Here is a 17,581-nt window from a genome sequence, read left to right on the forward strand (position 1 = left end):
CACCTGGCAACCCTACCTTTGGGTGCCTTCGGGTGTTTTGGGAAAACATCAGTAACTCCCACATTATTGGGTTAGAAGTCTGATTTCCCCTCCACGTGCACTGTCTGACCCATGGCAGCCGTGGATTCATAGTATGCGTTAAAACACTGTATATTACATGAGCTGCATAGATCCCATTGGAGCACACCGCCTCAGTGCCGTTAAACAACACGACATTAAAGCACACAGGGTCTACCCAGACCAATTAAGTTGTAGCACGTTAGCGCGCTTTAGAAATCACTCTCAATAGTGCGTGCAGCGGCTCTGGCGACAAGCCCCAAAATTCCACCAGGCTTTTATCAAACCCAGCCAGATAACAAGCAGCATCACGTGCCAGGCAGATGGACATAATGGGTGTGGCACAGAAGAAGCAGTCATCATCCACTGGTTCTGCAAAAGCAAGGGTTAAATTCTGCCCTCCGAGGCGCGTACCCCTTAACTGCTGTGTGTCTAACACTAGGGGCTAAGGCAAGACTTGGAACGTCTGGGTCTGTGTGGTGGATTATAATAGCTCCTTCAAGACACGGGCTCAGGCAGTTGACCAGGCACTGCTGAACTGAGGGTGTGACTGACATGCGACAGAACAAAGGGCCTTCTGATTAACTACACCCATGGCCACCAGAAGTCGTAGGTGCTGTTTTTATGGAGCTACTTATGTCCATACTGCAGCGCCGAGTCGCAGAGACTGACTCAGGCTTGTGGGCAACTTGGCCAGCCTGAGTTATATGACAACTCTGTTGGGGTTCGTCTACACAGCAGCACTATTTCGGAGTAACAGACGTTATTCTGAAATAACAGAGTGTGTGTCTACACTACAAGCCTTTATTTTGAAATAATGGTGAGCTGAAGGACTTCTTGCTCCGATTATGGTAACCCTCATTTCACGAGGACTAAGGGAAGCTGAAGGAAGAGTGCTCTTCCTTCGACTTCCTGCTGTGTAGACAGCACCAAAAGCCAAATTAAGCTATTTCGACGTAAGCTATGCAATTGATGTAGCTGAAGTTGCCTAGCTTAATTCGACTCTAGCCCTGCTGTGTAGACGTACCCTTAAACAACTGGGACAAAAAGCCAGACAGCCAGTATAACCAGGGAGAGTAACCCCTGGGGAGAAGGACCCTCTAGCCCAGCGGTTTTCAAACTTTTTTCCTCATGACCCAGTTGAAGAAAATGGTTGATGCGGTGACCCCGCATAGTTTAGAGTGTGGGCTCTGGAGAGGGCTGAGGATGAGAGCTTTGGAGGGTAGGAGGGGGCTCCGGCTTTGGGGAGGTCAAGGCTGGGGCAGGAGGGGCTTACCTTGAGCAGCTAGCATCCTTGCCCCAGAAGCAGCCAGCAGCAGGTTTCCAGCCAATGGGAGCGCAGAGCTAGTGCTCAGGGCAGGGGCAGTGTGGGGAACCCTGTGCACTCTCTGCCCTCCCCACCCCCTGCAGGAGCCGGACCTGCTGCCGACTGCTTCTGGGATGCAGCGTAGTCTGTGGTGCAGGACAGTCAGGGAGCTGCCTTAGTCCCCACCACCACCCGCTGCTCACCTGATCCCCCTGCAGCAATGAGATCCGGTGGCCGACATTCCACCGCTCACTGCTGGGTTACAACCCGCGGTTTGAAAACCCCTGAGCTAGTAGGCAAGGCTGCCACAGTGCTCCTGCACTATCCCCTCTTTTCAAGTCTTGGTGCCTAACTGCACCCGCACCCAGCTGACAACATGACTTCCGCTTGTATTCCTATGTTCTTAGAAGAGAAACAAAAGTGTCACTAGTTTCACCCTACTGCATTGTTCTTTGTCTGCTCTGGACAGTACCGACACTGAGAGCAGTAGGAATATGCTGCCGTTCGGAGCCAGTCTCCCTTTCAGAACTGAGGCTACATTTTCATTTAATCACTACCCGGCGTTGTCACTGTAGCAGCAGCATAGAATAACGTGTGCCAGAAAAGAGGAAAGGAGGGAAAAGCAGATGGAAAGCAATTTTTGAAAAAAGAAGAAAACCAGTTCTTTTCGGATTTTCAGTTTTCCTGAATTCTTATTTTGTATTCATTGTAAGAGGGCATGAGGGAGCGCATGCAATCTTATTTAAGGACATTCATTAGGAAATGTAATTACTTATTTTAGGACTGACGTGATAAAAAAAATTGTGATTAATCGTGTGATTAAAAGAATAATCACAATCATGCAATTAATCACACTCTGAAACAATAATAGAATATCATATATATCAATATTTTGGATGTTTTTCACATTTTCAAATATATTGATTTCAGTTACAACACAGAATACTTTATAAAAGGTGCTCACTTTATATTTTTATTATAAATATTTGCACTCTAAAAACAAAATAAATAATATTTTTCAGTTCACTTAATACAAGCACGTTAGTACAATCTCTTTATCATGAAAGTACTTACAAATGTCGAATCAAGTACAAAAATAACTACATTCAAAAGCAATGCAAAACTTTATAGCCTACAAGTCCACTCAGTCTTACTTTTTTGTTCAGCCAATTGCTCAGACAAACAAGTTTATATTTGCAGGAGATAATGCTGCCTACTACTTGCTTACAATATCACCTGAAAGTGAGACCTGGCATTTGCATGGCATTGCTGAAGCTTGTTTTGAAAGATATTTACATGCCAGATATGCTAAGGATTCATGAGTCCCTTCATGCTTCAACCACCACTCCAGAGGATGGGTCCAATCTGATGGCGGGTTCTGCTCAATAACAACCCAAAGCAGAATGGACTGACACACATTCATTTTCATCATCTGAAGCAGATGCCATCAGCAGAAGACTGATTTTCTTTTTTGGTGATTTGAATTCTGTAGTTTCCATGTTGGAGTATTGCTTGCTCTTTTACAAATCTGAAAACATGCTCCACATCTCGTTCCTCTTAGATTTCTTTGTGTTTTGTCAACTCTGCTGTGAAAGTGTTCTTAAAATGAACCACATGTGCTGGGTCATTATCCCAGACTGAAATAACATGAAATATATGGCAGAATGTGGGCAAACAAAACCAGAGACATAGAGTTCTCCTCCCGAGGGGTTCAGTCCCAAATTTAATTAACACATTTTTAAAAAATAAGCAACATAAGCAGGGAAGCATGTCCTTTGGAATGGTGGCCAATGAATGACGGAACATACTAATGATTAGCATATCTGGCACATAAATACCTTGCAATGCCAGCTACCAAAGTGCATGTGAACATCTGTTCTTACCCTTAGATGGCGTTGTAAATAAGAAGCAGGCAGCATTGCTGCAAATATAAACAAACTTGTTTGTCTTAGCGATTGGCTGAACGATAAGAAGGACTGAATGGACTTGGAGGCTCTAAAATTGTATAGAGTTTTGTATTGTTTTGTTTTGAGTGCAGTCATGTATCAAAAGCTATATTTGTAAATTGCAAATAAAGATCTTGCATTACAGTACCTGTATGAGGTGAACTGAAAAATATTATTTCTTTTGTTTATCACGTTTATAGTGAAAATATTGGTAATAAAGCAAAGTGAGCAGTGCACATTTCATATTCTGTGTTGAATTGATATCAATATATTTGAAAATGTAGAAAAACATCCAAAAGATTTAATACATTTCAGTTGACATTCTATGGTTTAACAGTGCAATGAATTGCAATTCCGTTTTTAAATCGCAATTAAGTTTTTTATTTCATTGAGTGAGCTAACTGCAATTAATAGACAGTCCTAATTTATCTATAATGCAGTTATGCCTAGATGCCTCAGCTGATGTCTGGGCCCCACTGTGGTGTTCACCCTACAGACACATAGGCCTGGTCTACACCTCACACTCAGGTCAACCTGCCAACATAGCTCAGGGCTGTGAAAAATGTATACCCCTGAGAAAGCTGACCTAAGCCCTGGTGTACATACTCTTGGTCTGACAAAAAAATTCTTCCGTTGACTTAGCTACCACCCCTCAGAGGGTGGTTTTACAACAGTGATGGAATAACCCATTCCATCAGTATAGCAAGTGTCCATACTATCATGCTGCTGGAGCGTAAATGTAGCCAAAATAAGAGGCAGTCACTGCTCCAAAGAGCTCACAGTCTAAATAGACGAAAGGTAAAGTAGAAGTGAAATGATCTGTCCACAGTCTCACAGAGAAACTGAGCACAGAACCCAGCTTTTGTGATGCTTAGCCCAATGCCCCACTCACTAAACCATGCTGCCTTTCTGTTTTTCCGTGAAGATTTCATTTGTTTCGGTCCCTAAAGAAAACACCAAAGGAAAAAAAATCCCTGTCTGGGATTCCATTGGCTTTTCAGTGCTTTTAATGGGCTTGATCCATCAGAAGCAGAGGTACTCACACCTCAAACGATCCGAGTCCAAGGGAAAAACACAAAGTCAGTAAGGGGATACAGCATGTGGTCTACATTAAAAACGGGAATTTGCTCCAAGCTTTGTGCAGGCTGTTCAGCAGTATTCTGGTTCTGCTTCTGACATGCTCAAAGCTGCGGAAGAGAGTGGGGACTCAGAGGCGCTCCATAGCTCCCCAATGCTGGCTCTGTCCTTTGGGTCAGCTCCCATCCAGAGATCGTTGTCACTCAGATTATTGTCTTCAGGGCTGGTTTTCCTCTTACCTACGTGGGTTTCCCACTGGTGTGACCCTACTGCCTTCAACTGAGTTGTTGTTCGTTGGCGCCGATGTGTGTGAAAGGAAAATAGTACATTTGGCTTTGTCTTCGTTAGGAAAATGGTGGCCCTCAGTTCATCTCTGGTGTGTTCTTCACCTAGACTAGCTCTGTTGTGTAGCCCTCTTTTCCATCCTCTTGCTGAGCCTGGTTAGCTGCTCAAATGGGAGTACAAGGGACTGGTCCTATCTGCATTATGGCTAGCACCTTTGCTGCCGGGGGTGGAACTGGACTGGTCAGAAGCCTCTGTCCTGGTGTAGACATACTCTCTGTGTTTCCTGTTTGTAAATATCTTTGCCCTTTCCTCATCCCTGCATTTCAGAGACGGCTCAGATATTGCAGTGCAAGAATGTCAGAAGGGACATACAGGGTCAAACCAGAGGTCCATCCAGCCCAGTATCTTGTCTTCCAACAACGGCCAATGTCAGGTGCCCCAAAGGGAACAAACAGAATGGGTAATTGCCAAGTGATCCATCCCCTATCACCCAGTTTCTGGAAAACAGAGGTTAAGGACACCATCCCTGCCAATCCTGGCTAATAGCCATTGATGGACCTATCCTCCATGAATCCTCTTTTTTGAATCCTGATCTTCACAGCATCCTCTGGCAAGGAGTTCCACAGGTTGATTGACTGTTGTGTGAAGAAATACTTCCTTTTGTTTGTTTTAAATCTGCTACCTGTTAATTTCATTTGGTGACTCCTAGTTCTTGTGTTATGGGAGAAAGTAAATAAGTTTTCCTCATTTACTTTCTCCACATCTGTCATGATTTTATAGACCTCTATCTCATCCCCCCTTAGTCTCCTCTTTTCTAAGCTGAAAAGTTCCAGACTTTTTAGTCTCTCCTTGTATGGCAGCCGTTCCGTACCCCTCATCATTTTGTTGCCCTTTTCTGAACTTTTTCCAATGCCAAGATATCTTTTTTGAGATGAGGCAACCACATCTGCATGTAATATTCAAGATGTGGGCATACCATGGATTTATATCTATCCCCTTTTTAATGATTCCTAGCATTCTGTTTGCTAAGGAGAGAAAATCAAAGAGACACTTAAAAGAAAGCATGTTACAAATCCATTGTCAGCATAAAAATCTTCTGAGACCACTATCTCTTTCCGATAATTAAACTAAAGAGTCCAGTGAAACTAGATTCAGATGTGCTCTCACTGTCAAGACTCCGAGAATACTCACAAAATGGAAACATGCAGCGAGAGAGGCAGATCCCTCTAAGTGTGAGAAAACCTGTGGACAGGGTGAGGTGAGTGCTAGAGCTAAGAGGAGAAAGGTCACTCAATTTTGTGGAGGAGATATTTCAAAATCTGGTCACCTGCCAACTCAGAACAAAACCCAACAATTTTGACATTCTTCATGAAAGGAAATGGAGCCCTAGCTCCAGGGCAGTCTGCTTGGTGGGATGCCATGGAGACAGGGATGTTGAAAGAGCTAGGAGCATAGGCTGCCGTATGTCTAGGATCTCTCCTCATCAGTCTGCCATGTTTTGAAACTTGCTAGGTTCCATAAGAACGTCATCAAAACGGAACCCTCGCCCACAACACATTTCAATTTTGACTAACCAGCCACTTCTCTTGTGATGAAAGAACGTTTCATCGGAGTCTTTCCAATCGGCTAGAGCCAATAGCTTCAGTGGGCCATCAGCCCACACCTACAGATTTTGCTGCAGAATGTTTCTAGCCCTCGCAGTTGTGGGGAAAACTTAGAAAACGTGACCCAGCATGGAGTGATGTCTATCACGAACTGGCAAACAGCCCGGAACAATCACTCTGAGAAGTGGGAATTATCCCATTCATCTAAATCTGATGTTGACTCTGACACCCAAAGAAGACTGTCTGCTATCTATTAGACAACTCAAAAGGTGGAGATGCTATAAAATAACTGGAATTTAATATCAACTTAAATAACACAGGGAAGGCAACTGTGTTTAGTTTCAGGTGTGATTCATGAGAAACCTCAATCTTGCTAATTTATCTGAGGCTGCTGCTGAATTTCCACTGGAGTTGCTGCTGTATCAAGGACTCCTGCTCTAACAGTTAGGTCCAGTTTAGCCCAAGGTACCTGGGCCTTGATGATACCCTCAGAGCTTACTCTACGGGAATTGATATGCAAGTCGATTCCTTTAATTTCATTATAGAGACACACCAGAGGCTGGTGAACTAGGCAGGGAACTAAGAACCAGGAACATTTGAGTTCTGAGACTGATTTACCTCTGTGACCTTGGGGAACTCACTTAGTCTCAGTGCCGTCTCATCCCTATCTATCAAAAATGATTTATAACACCGAGCTATCTCTGTGGGGTGTTGGGAGTGGATATTAATGGCTGAAATATAGATTTGTTTTAATAAACATTTGAAAACATCTCAAATGTTTCTGAACGATCCCTCTGCTTCTTTCCATGTGACTTTGGCCCAGAACATAGACGGTATAAAGGCATTTCCCATTGAAATCAATGGAAGTTAGGTGCCTTTGAGGATTTGGGCCTTTCCTGAGGAGCTGTTTGCTCTGGCTTCTCATCATTTACCTGAGGATGTGATACCTCTGTTGCCAAAGCAACCATAACACTTCTACTTTCACCAGGGACCAATAACCTGCCTCAAATAAATGAAGAGACATATAGAAACCATTCTCTGCTTCTGACATAGCTACATCTTACACTGACAGGGTGGCTGCATCTACATTGCCATGATCTTGCGCCAAAGCGGCTGCTTTTGCACAAAAACATGCTGCCTGTCTACAATGGCCATGAGTTCTTGCGCAATAACACTGACGTTCTAATGTGTGAAATCAGTGCTTCTTCTTCAAGAACTAAGATGCTCCCACTCAGGAATAAGCCCTCTTGTGCAACTGTTCTTGCGCAAGAAAGCCCGATGGCTAAAATGGCCATCAGAGCTTTCTTGCCCAAGAAAGCATCTACACTGGCACGGATGCTCTTATGCAAAAGCACATCTCTTGCACAAAGGCACATGCCAGTGTAGATGCTCTCTTGCGCAAATACCCTAAAGCAAAAACTCTTGCGTTAAAGAGTATTTGCGCAAAATCTTGCCAATGTAGACGTAGCCGGTATGTCTAGACTACATGGCTCCGTCGACAGAGCCATGTAGATGAGGTTTCTAGACATAGGGAAATGAAGCAGCGATTTAAATAATTGCTACTTCATTTACATCAAAATGGCCACCATGCTGTGCCAGTCAGCTGTTTGGCGGCACAGCGCAGTAGTCTGGACGCTCCGAGGTCGACAAGGGAAGCCCTTGTCAACTGCCCCGTTATGCCTCGTGGAATGAGGTTTACTGGGTCTCTTGTCGACTGCGGAGCGTCCAGACTACCGCACTGTGCCGCCAAACAGCTGATCGGCACAGCGCAGCAGCCATTTTGATGTAAAAGTGGCGATTATTTAATGAAGTGGCCATGTAGTTTAGACGTACCCACATTGACCAAGAGAATTTTAACCAGAAAGTTGATCTCCATAAAATACACTATTCCTGCTATAGGACATTGGAGTAGAATAGATCCTTTAGACTATAAGCTCTTTGAAACAGGAGTTTGCTGTTTTTGCTGTTCACCTGTTGTACAGAGCCATGGACCCTTCTTTAATAAATCACCAGTGTGTAGATCATTCATTCGTCTACCCTGGGGAGCAATTCTGGGGGTTCATCTCCACTTACTGGGAGAGCAACACTGCAGAGATCGATCTCCCGGGGTTTGATTTAGTGGGTCTAGTAAGGACCTTCTAAATCGACCACTGATTGTGCCCTCATTGACTCCGGTACTCCAGTGTCACGAGGAATAAGGGAAATTGATAGGAGAGTTTCTCCCATCTACCTCCCACAGCAGGGATGCCGCAGGATGTCGAGCTAAGGTATTTCAACTCCAGTTAAGCCATTCACATAGTTGAAGTTGCGTATCTTAGTTCAACTTTCTCCTCTAATGTAGACCTGGCCTAAGTTAAAGGCCCAAACCTGGATGTCTCAACACATAGGCCAAGTCCAGGTAAACAGACCCTTCTCGTGTGCTTCAGGATATCATCAGGAGGGTGCAAAGTGAGGCTGAAGGAACCCAGAGTGGAACTGTTGGAACTGAAAGATGGCTGCAAGCTGATGTCTTGCTTTGTTGCTAAAACATGCAGGACATTTCTGTGCTAGTGAAAGTCTCATTAAAACTCTTCCCTTATACTTCAGCCCAGAGGTACCCATTCTGCTTTGGAAATGCATGTAGCTGGCATACATTGACAAATAGCAATGAAAAAAACACTCTTTCTACTATCAGCTGACAAAACCCCAGTGGATTATACCATGGGGGATTATTTTAGACTTATGCAGGATAGGAGCAAAACGAGTGAGCCGGATGCTTTTCCTGATGAAAAGCACAGCTAGGGATAACCTACGGACACAGAAAAGGCTTATGTGCTTTATTCTTACAATTAACTTTAAAAAGAAAAGAGAGGAGGATGCAATTGTATCTCCATTGGTTTGTGGAGTTCATGATGCAGCTGTCAATGAGAGCAAACATTTTCTCCCCTGGTTCTTTTCATCTGAGATGGTTTTATTTGCCGAGATAGGCAGAACACTTCAAAGGAAAAATAAAGAAACACAATTTTAATAGCAAACAGAAGATGCTGGACTTCCAGGATGTCAAACTACTTCAGTGCTACTAAGGGCCTAGTCTGAAACTCGTTGGTGTCATATGACTTTGATAGTCATGTGATCAGATCCTGTGAGGACTGCTATCTGGCTGCCCCGCCATCTGTCCTTCTGCTCACCTTGCTCTGCTGTATCTTGATTGTTACTGGGAGGGGCTTTGGTTGGATTTTCTCCCCTTGTTTATGAGAGCCTCTGGGGGAGCTGCACATAATAGAACAAACCCCAAAAGATAAGGCTAGTTTAATTCATGATGGATGAAGACGAATGAAGAGAATTATCCCTTATGCCAGGGATAGGCAATACAATGGTGGCAGTTCACCAAGGTTAGCCCCTGGCGGGCTGCCTGCTATATTTACCTGCATCTCTGCACGTACTGGCGTTTGCAGCTCCTATTGGCCAGGAACCACAATCCATGGCAAAAGGGAGCTGAGAGCCCCCTACTTGCAGACGTGCAGGTAAATACAGCAGTATGGCAGCCCACTGGGGGAAGGGATAGCTCAGTGGCTTGAGCACTGGCCTGCTAAACCCAGGATTGTGAGTTCAATGCTTGAAAAAGCCATTTAAGAATCTGGGGCAAAATCTGTCAGGGATGGTACTTGGTCCTGCTGTGAGGGCAGGGGACTGGACTCCATGACATTTCAAGGTCCCTTCCAGCTCTAGGAAACAGGCATCTCCATTCATATATTTAACCCTGGCAGACCAGATCCAGCTCGTGGGCTGATATTTGCACACCCCTGCTCTATGCAGAAGGCCAACACAAAGCTTAGGGTTTAAATGGGACTTAATTGTGGTATAGTTCTTTTGTAGACCCTCTGACTTTCACCTGTACCACGTATGCCTTTGGTAACAGTAATGAGGGTCAAATTCACATCAACGCACCAACATTTGGATTCCATCAAATAATAAACCGTGCTGTGTGTAAAGTTTCTTTCTTTGATTCTCCTGCCGGATTCCTAAATCAGTGACTTGGCTATGAGCAGACTGATGTTCAAGAGAGTCCTGAATACTCCTCACACTTCTCTCACTGCAGTGCTTCTATGTCAGATCACATCACATACTTTACGCCATGGCTACGCTCTCTTAAGAGCTCTGCTTCGCAGGGAAAGGTAAAACAATACAGCGTTTGGAGCCTAACTTCTGAATGGAGGGTTTGGATATTGTTTTCTTTTCCTGTTTTGTTTTGCACAGAATATTTCCCCTCTACGGAGTCACTGAGACTCCACAGACAGACTATTAATAAACTTTTTAATTGCTTTTGATAGTCCAAGCCAAAGGCTGAATTTAGAGGGGGAAGGAACATACAATTGCACAGAGCTTTTCATCACAATGAACATATAGTGATTATGCACCACTGAATGACAACCGTCTCTGTGGTGGCACACAGGAGCTGTTTAACACAACAGAGTCTAGTCTACTGATCCCTGAACTTAACTGAAACGACGTTCTCCATACAAAGCACATGATTTTTTTTTCTAGCTTGGATACCGTCTGGTGGCTTTCGTCAGTGCCTTTTGGTCAACTAAGAAATGGCCATATCAAAGGGGAGAAAGAGTGGTCTTGTGGTTAAAGCACAGAGCTGGGAGACAGGAGTCTAGCCAGGGATCTGAAGCCATCCTTGTTTGGCATCAGCAGTTCCCTCCCGGCTCCATCAGAAACTGCCGCATGTAAGCTGTCATTTTTAGAAAGAAAATAATAGTTATTTTGGAGCCTAGACTTCTACTCAACCAACTCCTGTGTGCCAAAGTACAACTTTCCTTGTCTACAGCAGAGGTTTGGAAGGTGTTAATTACAATACGCTGGCTAATGCATCTGAAACCCCTCCCCCACCCTGCCCGCCCACCTTTTAATCATAGTCTAGACATACCCTTAGAGGAAGAACCAGAAATAGATCCCAGATCTGACTCCGGGGCAAAAACCAGTTCAAGAAAATTATAGTCTCCAGTGAGAACTGAGAGTACCGTGTACCAGGTAGGAGTGGGAGAACGCTGGCAAGTTCCACTAAAATGACACATCTGTCTCAGACTTGAAGAATAATTTGTCATTAAGGCCTGCATGTGTCTGAGTTGTGCATGTAAAATGCCAGATGCTCACAGTCAGTACTTGGGGCACATGCAGATTTGCACACACCCTCACACACACCCCGGGTCTTTTGTGCACATGCCTTTAGTATGCGCTTTTATAAAATTGGGGCAATTTTTGTCCTTTGCATTTCTACAGTTTATGTAATTTCAGCTGTGTTGAATTATAGCCATTTTTTAAGTACTTGGTTCAGGGAGAAACAAAAAGATTGAGGCTATGTGTAGACTGCAGGCTTCATACGCAAGAAAGCTTTTATCGGAAGAGATCTTCTGCAAAAATTTCTTGTGCAAGAGCACGTCCACACTGCAAAAGTGCATTGAAAAAGCAATGCACTTTTGTGAAAGAGAGTGTTCAGACTGCACGGACACGCTCTCGAAAGTAAGCTCTGATTTCTATGCACAGAATGGCCACCAGGGCACCTGTGCTTTTCCCTCTTTCCGTGCAAAAAACCCCTCTTCCCCATCCACACACACCTTCCCCATCCACACACAAAAAGGCATTCTTCCTCATAGACTGAGGATTACCTATGCCAGAAAACCCGCTCTGTTCTTTCGATGTTTTTGCACAAAAATGTGCTTGAGGTGTGGACGCTCCGCGAGTATTTTCCGAAAAATGGTCATTTTTCCGAAAAAACTCTGTATTGTAGACATAGCCAGAGTGAGCAACATTGTCAACCCCAAGTTTGCAAATTGAGTCACTGGCAAAAAAGGAATCCTGAGACTAGCTTAAAAATCAGAAGGTTTACAAAATTATATATTTAGGGATCATTTTATTGGCCTTCTAGTTTCTGGGCCTTTTCAGATTCATATTGTCAAGTGTGTTTCTGAAACCATGAGGACTGGACGTTTTCTTTTATTTTAAATGAAAGGGGAGTTTGTGGTGTAATCACGTGACACCCAGACCTGATGCTTTACCAAAAATATAAAATCCTGGTTCCATTTAAGTCAGTGGCAAAACTACTGTTGATTTCGATGCAGCCAGAAATTTCACCGCAAATTTAATGAAACATGGAGAAAACCAGGAGAGCTGGGAACACAAAAAGAGAGCAAGAGATTTCCAGATATCGGTGTTCCTGCTCTGGCAAACAGATAGGGGCTCATAATACAGTCTCTAACAGGCTCTGTACCATACCACTCCCAGCTCATGCCAAAACATAATAGCACAAAAGGAGCTGGTGCTCACACCAACCACTACACTATAGCCTCGCACTACCTCTTGCAGCTTGGACTTGAACGAGCACTTTGAGTTGTAGCCAGAGCAAGGGAACAGAAAGAAAAAAATGACTGGTACCCCAGCAAACACGATATTGAAATGATCCTGCTGCTCTCCATTAAAAAAGCCACCCAGTTCCGCAGGAAACCCACAGGTCTGGCAACACTAATGCTAATTTATGAAAAGACCCATGTACATTCCAGATGTTTACTATGAAAGGAGGGGAAAAATAAATTCGGAATTTTCTCCTTGCCTCTATTGAATATCTGTTGGAAAGATTGCCCTCGCATAAATTCCTCCAGCAAGTCCAGAGGCACCGACAGAAGAGCGATGCTTTTCATTACCAACCTCCTGTAGCCTTCATCTCCTGGCCCATGGATAAAAATGTCACAGCAGTTAGACAAACTGGCTATTGAGTTGCACGTACAGAAGGGGTTTTTTGTTACAGTGTGTGTGTGAAAAGCAGACCTTAAATCCACATGGTGCTGAATTTCTGAGTTCTTTTCCACCAGGTGGGAACAAAGACATGCCCACGTGTATTTGTGAATTCACTTTTCTTCCACAATATGGCCTCCGTTCTGATTACTGAACTCATCTTAGGTGAGGCAGATTGGAAAAGTGGCTTCATTTTACACTGATAGAGCTTTGCTGGTTTAAAAACAAATACAACAGCTATACTCTTCTCTTCCTAGAGACACTAGGGGTATGTCTAGACTACATGGCTCCGTCGACGGAGCCATGTAAACTAGTTTACCCGGCATAGTCAATAAAGCAGGGATTTAAATAATCCCCGCTTCATTAAAATAAGCATGGCCGCCACACTGTGCTGACGATCAGCTGATCCGGCACCGCGCCAGTCTAGATGTGGATCTGTCGGCTGGGGAAGCCTTTGCCGACCAATCCTGTTAACCTCGTTTCATGAGGCATAAGGGATCAGTCGGCAAAGGCTTCCCCAGCCGACAGAGCCGTGTCTAGACTGCCACACTGTGCCGGATCAGCTGATCGTCAGCACAGCGCCGCGGCCATGTTATTTTAATGAAGCGGGGATTATTTAAATCCCTGCTTTATTGACTATGCCGGGTAAACTAGTTTACATGGCTCCGTCGACGGAGCCACGTAGTCTAGACATACCCTAGGACTGTGCATTCTGGATCTGCAGGACATGGACTCAACCTAATTGTACTTGTAATCTTGGTTCCTGGGTCTCTCTGCTAATAGCCCAGGGAGAGGCACCTTGAGGAAAAGAGGGTCACGGACAGACCCAGAATCCTGGTTGCTAGGCGACTAAGAGGGAGAGAAGGGAGCAGTCGAGGCCTAGGAGAAGTTTGAGCAGTAGAGGCCTAGGGGAAGTGTGAGCAGTAGAGGCCATGGAGAAGTGTGAGCAGCAACCAGGAAGGCCACCAGTATGCCGGCTCACAGAGGAACATGGGGAAAAGTGGGCGGGGAGGGGGGCTTCAAGAGAGAACTGAAGGGAGAACATGCTTGTTGGAGAGCTTAGGAGCCCTATGCCTGCATCAGAGTCATCCCTAAAAACTGGTCTGTGGGGCCTTGGCAGCAATTGTCCTCTGTTTGTTCCCGCTCCTGTTCACGGTATCTCACTGCTTATAGGTTTCAGCTGGGGAAGCTCTCATCTGGCTGGTTAGCCCCTTCACACTCTAGCTAAAGCAGTGACTATGTGGCAAGAAACCCTCCTTGTTGCTCGCTCAGGAGTTCCTGCCTGCGTTAACCTGCAGTTTGGTTTTACAGAATATGACATAAGGGATTGTTTAGAATTATTTTTATAGCGTCTGTGCCTTTACCTTGTGTCCCTCTCTGCCTGGCTGCAGTGGGCAAGCTAGGCTAATGAGTGGGCCGCATGAGTGGCCCTTCATCTCAGTGGGCCACAAGATCGTCGTAATCAAGACGGTCCCCAGAATAGGATCGTTTTGCTAACTGCGCTTCCGTACCTAGAATGTGCAGGGTGTGCCAAGTGAACCGTAGATGTGCTTTGATTGGATGCAGAGGGAGTGCACGGCTATCTCAGTCAGTGTCGTGTGCAATGAGTATGCTCCTCACTTCACTTGCCCTTGCTTTAGAAATACCGCTCGGAAAAAAACAACGTGAATGGAAGCCAGTGGAATCAGACAACCCTGTGAATGGGCAACAGTAAACACCATGTCTTGTGGATCACACACGAAACTCTGATGAGCCGCATGAAGCCCGCAGGCCGTAAGTTGCCCACCTCAGAGGCAGAAGCAAGTTATCGTTGGCAGCGAAAAATTCCACGTGACCAGCATTAGCATGGACCTTGACATCATGGAGTTTGGAAGTGCTAGCAGTCAGGGCCACTGGCTGGAAATTCCCTAGCAACCACTGTATCCTAAAGTATTGGGATAACTTGCTCTCTGCTCAAGCACCCACATCACCCTCCCCACCCAGCGATGGCCCCAGTGTTGTACACTTTGGATGTTATTCCCTTCTGGAGTAAGTCACAGAGTTGGACACTGGCGACTCAGAGAGTATTTCTCTGTGCTACTGATTAAATTCCCTGGTTTGATTCACTGTTTGTCTCTGAGTTATCAACTGGGTGTCTCCCTAGATCAGTTGGCTGGGTCGGGATTAGACAGACAGTAGTTAGACATTTTCCCTTCCAAGTAGCACCTGCAGGTACTTTTGCCTGGAAGGGAGAAGAACTGCCAAGTGATTGTGCATTGGCACAAGAGAATGAAGGCAAGGTTAGAGACAGGATCATAAGAACCCAGGCCTGTCTGTCAATCCCACAAGAAGAATGGTGCCAGAAGAGATAACCAAGTAGTACAGGTGTCTTACATATTGATGGTTGCATTTGTAGTCTCTTCTAACCAAGATTTGGGGACTTCTGTGTGATGTCATGAGGCAGCATGCTCCAAATTAGTTAGCCTGGGAGCTGCAGAGCAAAGGAGAACTTGAGAGTCTAGCCAAGATTTTCATGAAGCAATTCCTAAATTAAGGGTTCTAAGTCCATGTGTGGACACCTAATCCAGCCTTACTTTCAACAGTGTTGAGAGCCCACTAGTTCCCCTGACTTGACACGAGTCTTTTCACAGGTTAGCATCAGTGCTACTGGATCTTCAGCACTTGAAATTCAGGCCACTTATTTAAGTGCTTTAATGTGAATGTAGGAACATAATTGGAGGAACCTATTTACTAAAATCTTGTCCTCTGTCCTTTCCAGTAACCTCAATAAAGAATCCACTTTCTGTTTGTTAGAACTGAGTCCTGCCTCGACTTTTCCTTGTGGGACACCCCAGCATTTGCTGTTGTCAATGGTTTTCTTTTAGGGAGCTACAAAGGAGCCTGAAAGAACCCCAGGTAAAACCTTCTCAAAGTATCTCCATCACCCAGGAAGTAAAAGAGCACTGAAGAATAGATCTCCTGTTATTTTGGCCCAATAAACAACTCTCTTAAGCATTAAGAAATCTCACGACAAACACAGATCTCAGTACCTCTCTACTGCATATCAAACGGAGGCTTTTCAAAGAATCACACATGGTGTGTTTTTCCATGATCCCTTGTATTTATATCATCATTTTCCAAATATTCAGTCCAGGTATGGTTCAGCTAAGTGGCACACCCAACAGACTGTGAAAGGCTTCTGTTTGCTCAGTTTAGAACATTTTGTCCCCTCTGTCAGCCTCGTGAGACTGATTTGTGGGATATTGCTTCTGCACCATCAGATGAACTGATGTTCATATAACTTACCAAGAGATAGTTTCTTCATGGTAAGCAATGAAACACACAATAAAGGTTATCCTGGGATTTCTGCTAGAAACCTGGCAGCAAGAGATTTGTGTTTGTGAATTTCTCCTGGCAGCCTCAGATTGAAGTGACAGCCTGCATTGCACAGGCGCAGAGTGTGTATGCGACGGTGTGCCCCTGTCTGTGTTGGGGTTCTTCACGCTGTGATAAGAGCTTGTGTGAAATAAATCCATTCTTTTCCTCTTACCTGTACCTCCGCCTAATGTACACAGACTGAAACTCCCTCCTGCGCCAGGCCCCATTCTGCTTTGCCTTCAAGCTCTCCAGCTGCTTCCCATAGCCTTGCTTAACAGCAGCAGGTCCTCCACACTTTTTTGCATGGGCAACCACCTGTGCAGAAAATGGTGGCAATTTACAAATGACGCAGGTATGGCTGTATCCTTTACAAATTCTTTTCCATGCATATGCAAACGTGCACACTCTTGTTTGACAATTTAGCCTAGAAAGGACAAGCCTATCTCTCATACGTTTGTCTTCCTCCTGAAGACAACGGGAGATGGATGAAGGAGTATCTGCGGGACAAATTTAGTCCACAGGGACATGGTATACTTGACAGCTGTAAGTAATATAGACTAACGAAGAAAATAGGGTGACTGGCAGCTCTTTGGGCTAGGTAGTACCTACCTGATCTTGAATCAGGTGCCTCATGAGCCTTCATCCACTGCTGTAAATGAGCTCCGAGCACATTCAGTTTCTCCCTCACTTATCCTCCACTCCATCTCATGCCCATTCTCCACTCTTCCCCTTCCTGGGTTCTATAATCACACCCATCCCATGCATGGGTCTTATGTTTTAAGGAAGAAACACCAAATGTATTTATGGTGATGGCCAACTCCCTTGCACGATCTGGAGATGGGGTTCTGGAGCTGCAGCATTTGACTGCTCCACACTGCTTTCCCCAGCATTCAGCATGTCACTTTTTTTTTTAATCAATGAAAATCAAATACGAACAAACACATTTTGGGGGAGGAGAAGGAGATGAGTGGGGTTTAAAGGCTTCCGGCAATGGGTGTAGGCTTAGTGGACACTAACTCTACTAGTCTCATTATTCCCCTGTGCTCCCCCCAGCAGCCAATTGTACCTCATTTTACACATGGGCTGTGTCTAGACTGGCATGTTTTTCCGCAAAATCATCTGCTTTTGCAGAAAAACTTGCCAGCTGTCTACACAGGCCACTTGAATTTCCGCAA

At 44.8% G+C, this 17,581-nt stretch overlaps 1 long non-coding RNA gene across 1 annotated transcript; it reads right to left on the reverse strand.

Annotated features, from left to right (window-relative positions):
- Nucleotides 1–9,098: 9,098 nt before the first annotated feature.
- On the reverse strand, nucleotides 9,099–16,714 carry LOC142818288 (uncharacterized). The gene is made up of 3 exons (XR_012895690.1): nucleotides 16,579–16,714; nucleotides 15,423–15,519; nucleotides 9,099–9,249 (listed from the first exon to the last, which is right to left on the reverse strand). It is a non-coding gene; the product is annotated as an uncharacterized LOC142818288 (long non-coding RNA).
- Nucleotides 16,715–17,581: the final 867 nt, after the last annotated feature.

The sequence above is a fragment of the Pelodiscus sinensis genome, chromosome 14 (genome assembly GCF_049634645.1).
Source record: "Pelodiscus sinensis isolate JC-2024 chromosome 14, ASM4963464v1, whole genome shotgun sequence".
NCBI classification, from domain to species: Eukaryota; Metazoa; Chordata; order Testudines; family Trionychidae; genus Pelodiscus; species Pelodiscus sinensis.